This window comes from Elephantulus edwardii, unplaced genomic scaffold (genome assembly GCF_000299155.1).
Source record: "Elephantulus edwardii isolate Elephantulus edwardi_28Jun2011 unplaced genomic scaffold, EleEdw1.0 scaffold00588, whole genome shotgun sequence".
Taxonomy (NCBI): Eukaryota; Metazoa; Chordata; class Mammalia; order Macroscelidea; family Macroscelididae; genus Elephantulus; species Elephantulus edwardii.
In genome coordinates this window covers 125512-134090 of record NW_006400338.1, presented here as the reverse complement: position 1 = coordinate 134090, position 8579 = coordinate 125512, and the positions used below count along the sequence as shown (strand labels likewise).

General features: G+C 35.8%; 1 pseudogene; it reads left to right on the top strand.

Moving 5' to 3' along the window:
• The first annotated feature begins 3971 nt into the window (after nucleotides 1–3971).
• LOC102862688 lies at nucleotides 3972–4753 on the top strand (annotated as a pseudogene).
• The last annotated feature ends 3826 nt before the right edge of the window (nucleotides 4754–8579 follow it).

The window sequence follows — 8579 nt, the reverse complement described above, 5'->3', positions numbered from 1 at the left end:
TCAGGAAATATTATACAAAATATTTGACCATGGACGGCATTATGCTAAGTGAAATATCTCAGTCACAAGAATGCAAATACTATATAATGCCACTATTATAAAACAGCACTGACAGGGGAATTTGGGGGGGGGGTGAACTAAGAATAGAGGAGACAAATAATGTACATAACATTGAAACATACAAGGGAGAGAATTTTATAAAAGGAATATATGATATTGGTGTGAGAAGAGTCCAGAATAGAGGTGCATAGTAAATGGGTTGTGGGGGGCCCTGTATATCAATGAAAGAACTTTTTTTCTAATGAAAAAATGAACTGGATTAGGGGAGGGTGCAGGGAGGAAAATGTGCAAGAATGAATGAATGAATAAAAATCTAAATTCTTTTTAAATGTACAATAAAATCTCAATTAAAATAAAAAAGAACCTATGGTAATGAAGGAAGAAGTTCACACTGATTGGCATTTGCAAAAAATTTAGGCCACATGAATTGATGAAGTACCAACTGACACGTTACAACAAACCTGCAGCGCTAGATATACTCATGAGGCTGTGTTCAAAAAATTTGGAAGACAGCTGCTTGGTCAACTGTCTGCAAGAGATTAATTATTTGTTATTATTCCCAAAAAAGATGAGCCAGCATAATATTAAAATTATAAAAAAATCACTAGTATCACATATAAACAAAATCTTGCTGAAAATAATTTAAAAACAGCCGAAGCAATTCTAAATCGAAATGATGAAAAAGGCATCCTTCTCTGGTTCCCATTTATAAACATAAATGTCTTCAATCTCTCTCCATGGAAAATAATCTTTGCTATTGGTTTTATATATATGCTCTTTTATTTTAAGGTATTTTCCTTCTGTTTCTTTAGAGACTTTATCAGAAAAAGAGTGCTGAATTTTGTCCAAGACCTTTTTGCATCAGTTGATATAGTAATGAGTTTCTTTTCCTTTGTTTTACTTATATAGTGGATTACACTGATTATATATGGAACCACCCTTTCAACACTGGTAAGACTTCCACTTTGTCATGATGCATTATCATTTTGTTAAGATTTTGAAGAGTTTCTTTTTATGTTTGTTCAATTTTTCATTTGTAATTAGTATGTTGCTGTTGTGATGTGCCGTCGACTTGTTTGCGACTCATAGCGACCCCATGTACAACAGCCCTAAACCCTGCTCTATCCTGTGCCAATCGCATTGCCTCTGACACACCCATCCCGATTACCCCAGTCACTGAATCAATCCATCTCATAGAGGGTCTTCCCCTCCTGTGCTGTCCCTCTACTCTACCGAGCATGATGTCCCTCTCCAAGGACCTGTCTCTCCTTGCAACATGTCCAAAGTATGTCAGATGAAGCCCCAGAATCCTTGCCTCCAAGGAGTAGCCTGGTTTAACCCTCTCTAGGTTGGATCTGTTTGTTTTCTTGGCAGTCCGTGGAACCTTCAATATTCTTTTCCAGCACCACAGCTCAAAAGCATCCACTCTCCTTCTATCCTCCCTAGTCATTGTCCAACTCTCTGATACATAACAAGTGATTGCAAAGACCATGGCCTGAATCAGGCAGACCTTAGTCTCCAGAGAGACACCATTGCTTTTGAGTACTTTAGAGAGGTCCCTAAGCACAGACTTTCCCATTGCAATACGTTTTTTTATTTCCTGGCTGCTGGTGTCAGGAGTGTTGACCGTGGAGCCGAGCAAACTGAAGCTGTGAACAATCTCAATCTCTTCACCATCCATCCTGATGCTACCGATTGGTCCAGCGGTGGGAATTTTTGTCTTCTTGACATTGAGCCTCAGCCCATACTGAAGGCTGCAGTCCTTGACCCTTCGCAGCAAGTGCATGAGGTCCTCCTCAGTTTCAGCAAGCAGGGTTGTGTCATCTGCATAACGCAGATTGTTGATAGATCTTCCACCAATCCTGATGCCACAATTCTCCTCATAGAGCCCAGCCTCTCAGATAATCTGCTCTGCATAAAGGTTGAAAAGTTATGGAGATAGGACACATCCCTGGCGTACACCCTTCTCAATTTTGAACCATGCAGTGTTGCTCTGCTCTGTTCTGACCAAGTATAGGTTTCGCATTAAATATTCTTGGACTCCCATTCTTCTCAGAGTCAGCCACAGTTTATTATGACCCACACAGTCAAATGCCTTTGCATAATCAATGAAACACAGACATTCTTCTGGTATTCTCTGCTTTCAGCTAAGATCCATCTAACATCAGCAACAATATCCCTAGTACCACGACCCCTTCTAAACCCAGCCTGGACTTTTGGAAGTTCTCTGTTGATGTACTGTTTCAGTCGTTTTTGGATAATCTTCTGTAGAATCTTGCTTGCATGTGAAATCAATGCCCATCAATAAACGAATATATAGAAAAGCTCTGGTCTTTTAGTTTAAGGGGCAGTGAGTTTCTAACATTTTGTTATTTCCTCTCTATTTTAAACTTATTTGGAGCACAGTTCTTCCATAATATTCTCTTATTATCTTTTCTCTTTTGGCTTGCTATGCTGTGACATCCCCTGACGACACTAAAGTGACAGAAATTTCCTGTCAGAGACAGTCACTGCCAATCCAGAAGTAACAAGTGGGCACACTCTGTTAACCACAAGACCCAGAGAACATACAGCTGTAAATGTGGGCGTATTGTGCACCCTGAATACACAGGAATTTTTGAGCAAGGACAATTTCTGCTAACCTAAGAGCCAATCAGATACAAGATCCAATTCAGAGAAGGTACCTCTCTCAATGTAGATGCTAACTCCAACTAAGGCATGGCACATTTTGCTGGAATCAAGAGATAGAGATAGGATGTCTTCATCTCATAACTAAATATACGATAACTAAGCCCAAATTCTGGTGAAACTTGGGTGGGTCCAGGAGAGCACTGCTGGCCACTTAGTGGGAGTTAGTTTGTCACTCCTTTGGTCCCAGGGAAGAAGTTATATCTTTCTTTTAGTCAACTAGATGCTGATGTGTACATTGTTATATTCTTTGGTTCCTGTGCCCATAACAAAGTTGTTTGCAGAATTTAAAAATGGATGTGCTGTGTCAGGTCGATTTACTTTGCACTACTCCATTTGCTCCCTTATAGATGCTTTCATAAAGTTTCTTTCTTCAGTGAGTAGTTACTTGTTTTCCTATTTCTGTGGAAACCCAGGGTTCTAAGACTACCATCTGTATCTGTTACTTTTGTTTACTAGTGTTTTAATTGTAGAGAGTCTGGGTTGCTGTCTTCCATATTTATGGAAATTTTCTAATTAGTATTTTTGACAGAGTAGAGGGTGAAAGATAGAAATCAATAAAGAAAATGAATATAAAGGAAAGAGTTGTAGATAATAGACTCTTCAAAGACAAGTTGAGAGACTTGGATTTACTCAATAGCTAATGAAAATAATTTTGCATCAGAAAAACGATTTTCTGAAATGTGTTTGAATTGCAGAATTATTTTTAAAAACTATTAGACCGTAATTGAAATCAAAGCAGCCTTCTAGAATGCTGTTTCTTTAATACAATATTACAAAGAAAAGGGCTTGAGGGAAAAGTACCAGATTTACTTGCCATTGAGTCAATTTCAACTCATTAGTATTTCATGTGTTTCAAAGTAGAACTAGATTCATAGGTTTTCAATAACTTTCACAAGTGAATTAACACGTTGTTGTTTTGTTGTGTTTTTGTTTGTTTGTTTGTTTTTTACTGTGCTACTGGGTTATTTGAACTATATCACCTTTCAATTAAGAGCTAAATGTTTATTCATTTCTATCTCTTAACCCTTTAAAACAAAAGTAAAAACAGGTCAAAGCACTAGGAGCCATCATGGTTAGGGGTCATGTTGCAGCCGAACATCTTGTTCACTGGTACACCAGGGGTTGGAAAAACTACACTAGGCAAAAAGCTTGCCTCAAGATCAGGACTGAAATACATTAATATGGGTGATCTAACTAAAGAAGTCTGATCACCAGATATCATGAAGTCTGGAAAGATGAGTTCTCCCAAGAGCATGCCGAAAGATGCACAGATGATGGTACAAATCCTGGAGGATATGGACATTACAGAATATGAGCCAAGAGTTATAAATCAGATGTTGGAGTTTGCATTCAGATAAGTAAGTACAATTCTAGATGATGCAAAAGTTTATTCAAGCCATGCTAAGAAAGCAACTGTTGATACAGATGATGTGTGGTTGGCAGTCCAGTGTCGTGCTGACCAGTCTTTCACCTCTCCTCCTCCAAGAGATTTTTTTATTAGATATTGCACGGCAAAGAAATCAAACTCCTTTGTTTTTGGTCAAGCCATATTCTGGTCCTAGATTGCCACCTGATTGGTACTGCTTAACTGCTCCAAATTATAGAGTTAAGTTCATACAGAAAAAGACATCTGGATCTGCAGGAAGAATAACAGTTTCAAGGCTAAATGTTGGTTCTGTTACCAGCAGACATAGTACTCCCACACTATGTACACCAACCCCACAAACCATGTCTGTTTCAACTAAAGTAGGGACTCCAATGTCCCTCACAGAGCAACCATTTACAGCCCAGATACCTACTTCACAGACCCCGGCTGTAAAAGCATCGATTCCAGCAATGTCAGCAGTTCAGAATGTTCTGATTAATCCATCATTAATTGGGTAATTAATATTGTTCTTATGGCTAATATGGTATTATAAAAAAATACTTCCAGTGAACCATCTAATGCATTGAAAAGAAAACGTAATACAACGATGATGATGATGACTATGATAATTTATAATCTAGTCTTGATACATGTAACATACATGCTTGGTGTTAAATCTATTGTACTGAAATTAAACATGCATGCTGGATATTTTCAAGTTGTCTTAGGAAGCTATTAGCATTTAATGAGTGAATACAATTCTTTTCATTTGAGATGCTGGATTTTTTAAATAGAATTAATTACAGTTTTTCATCAGCCTTTAAATGACAAAAATAAAGATGTGATAAATTTTTTAAAAAAGTAAAAACAAAAAACTAAACCTAATTCATTGTCATTAAATTGATTCTGACTTACAGTGACTCTCCATCACTTTTCTGATGCTATAATTTTTATGGGAACTGACTGCTGATTTTTCTCCTTCTGAACAGCTGATTGATTAGAATTCCCCGCCTTTTCCAAAGAAGAACACAGGAAGATAAAAATCTATTGCATGTAAGGTAAAATACTTATTTTTATTTGAGTAGAATAGTGTAACAGTGATATGACTATGAGAAATGTATGCAAAGCTGTTTTAAAGAAAGTTAAGAGTAACTCTGGTTTAGAAAATATTTGCTGTTTTAAAAAAAGGAAAATATTTGTTGTGACTGTGTGCTGTTGAGTTGGAACCAATTCGTAGCTGATACTCCAGTGAATTTTCAGAAGCAGTAAATTGCACAGGAGGAAATTGCCTATTTTTTTCTCCCACAGAGTAATCACTGTGTCTTTGGGATTGAATCACAGCTTCTTACCACTACATCACCAAGTTCCCTAGAAAATATCTAGATAAATATTAGAATAGTAGAAAAGTATTTTAGCATAAAATTTAATGTGAATGATTAACTCATTGAAGTAATTCAGCAGTGTATTAGTTTTAGCCCAAATCATCATTTACCTATCTGCTTTTGATTTATAGTATCAGAAGATATAATTGTTTTTGGCTTTCCAGTGATGTAGTTAAAGACACTTTTGTAGTTTATTTTTTTTATTTTGTTAATTTTAGTGAATATTTACAGAGATTTTGGATTTCCATTCATTCATTGTTGCATTTTTGTCCCGGCCTAGCCCACCTCCCAGTTCACTCCTCTCTTTGAAAAGTAAAAGAAAAATTCTTTTCATTGGTATACAATCCTCCTGCACTCCTCCCACCGCCCTGAGTACATTCCCCTCTGTTGCCTTAATTCTGGACTTTTGTGATAACCATAATATCCTACTATATATCGCTTTTAAATTGTTCTCTCCTTCATCTGTTTCAATGCAGTATACATAATTTATCCAGCTTTTCTCAGTCTTACCCCAACCCTGATGTCAGTCCCATCCTACAACAGTGGCATCATGCAGAATTTGTCCTTTTGTGACTGAGATATTTCACTTAGCATAGTGTCCTCCATTGTCACCCATTTTGAATAATATTGCATGAGTTCCTTGGTTTTGAATGCAGCATAGTATTCCATTGTGTGGATATACCAGAGCTTTTTTATATATTCATTTATTGATGGGCATTTAGGTTGTTTCCAACTCCTTGTGATTGTGAGCAAAGCCGTGATAAACAAGGGTGTGCATATATCTGCTTGGATGTTGGCTACGGTCTCTGTAAGGTATATGTTGTTTATTTTTTTATAGGGTTTAAGCCTATTAAAATGATTCACTGGAATGCTTTTATACAAACATAATTTTAATTATGTCCAGGTTAAGCCCTTTATAAAGAGTATTCTGGTATTCTATAAAGGGTAAAGACATCAGATTTCTTTCAAGCATAAAAGTGACATTTATAGGAGGATAAAATAAAAAAAAATGAGCATTACTCTTAAGAATCATTGAGAAGGGATCTTTTCTGCATATCTGTATATATAGAGACAACTTTAGACTATATAAAAACCATTAAATACCCCATCTACATATAAAGAAAGGAGTTCTTGTGGTATAGTTGTAAGGCAGTTATACTGCTAACATAAAAGTGGTTTCTTTGTTGATTTGAATCCATCATTGACTCCTCAGGAGAAAGATGAGAAATATTATCCTGTGTGACTTACAGCTTCTGAAAAACCATAGGAGGGTCAGTTATGAGTTTGTTCTGACTCAGTGAATTGAAGAATATCTCTCATCACACCCAAATGCCAAGTCCTTTTTGGATTTTTGGTTTGTAAGAAATCTTATTAACCATCTTAAATTTTACCATATTTAGAGGAATAAAAAAGTAAGGAAAAATAGTAGAAAGACAAACTCAAAATCCTAGAGGAAATGGACAAATTCCTTGAAATTTACACCTTACCCAGACTGACAAAAACAAATGTAGAATAGTTGAACAAATTCATCACAAAAGAAAATAAAAGCAGGTCATAAAAAAAAAAAACCAAAAAACTACTCCCCCAAAAAAGTCATGGATGAGTTGGCTTCAAGGTTGAATTCTACCAAACATTCAGAGATGTATCATCATTTCTATTTAAAGTATTTCAAAATAGGAAAAGAAAGAACATCCCAGAGTCATTTTATGAAGCAAGCATAACCCTAATACCAAAACAAGGCAAAGATGTTACCAAAAGAGACAAATTCCACACCAATATCTCTCATGAATATAAATGCAAAATCCTTAACAAAATCTTAGCCAGCAGAATCCTATAGCATATTAAAAAATAATTAATCTTGAGAGCATTATACAGAGCGACCTAACTCAGTCCCACAAGGACAAATAATGCATAAAACCATTATTATAGAATAAGTATGATGATCTAAGGGGGTGGAGGGTGGAAGCAGAAGGATAAGGATGTGTGGTGGTGGTGTTTAATAATAAAGTTGTATAATTTGATGGGTGGGCATGTGAAAGAAATGAGAAGAATCTGATCTGAAAAACAATATATTCAAATTTTGTAAATTAACTAGCATAAAATTAAAAAAAATCATGATCACGTGGGATTCATAACAGGTATGCAAGGATGGTTCAACATAAAAAAAACAATGTAATTAATCACATTACAATATCAAGCAAAACAAATAACAAGAACCCACATGATCCTGGCAATTGTTACAGAAAAGGCCTTTGACAAAACCCAAAACACTTTCATTAAAACATTCAGTAAAATAGGAATAGAAGGGAATATCCTCAACATTGTGAAAAAATATATACACAAAACCAAGAGCCAATATCATTTTCAATAGAGAAAAAGTAAAAGCATTTTACAGGGACCAGACAAGGATGCTCATTGTTACAACTCATATTCAATATTGTATCATAAGTACTTGCTAGGGTGATGGGGCAAGAGAAGGAAATAAGATCTAGATCATCTAGATCTGTGAAGAGATGGTGAAACTGTCACTATATGTAGATGATTTGATAGTGCATATAGAAAATCCCAAGAACTCCACAAGAACTCTAAGAGCTTTCAGACCAATTTAGTAGACCAGCAAGATATAATATTCATATACAAAAATAAGATTCTTCTATAGTATGAAGAAAACACAAAGAAGGAAATAATGAAATCAATATCATTTACAATAGCAAACCACAAATTGAGATAATTAGGAATAAATCTAACTAGGGATTTATTTCCATTCATTCACAATTGCACACTTTCTTCTCTGCACAACCCTCCCACCCAACCCCCAGTTCTTTTCTCTTTGAAAAGTAAAAAAAAAAAATCATTTATATAAAATCCCCCCACCTCCAGTACACTCCGCTATGTAGCTTTCATTCTGGACTCTTGTCATGACAATAATAACTCATCATATATTCCTCCTAAACAGTTCTCTCCCTCATCTGTTTCAATGAAGTATACATTATTTGTCCCCTCTCAGCTTACCCCCAACTTCGATGTCAATCCAGATTTACGTAACTGGCACTATTCAGTATTTGTCTTTTTGTGACCGA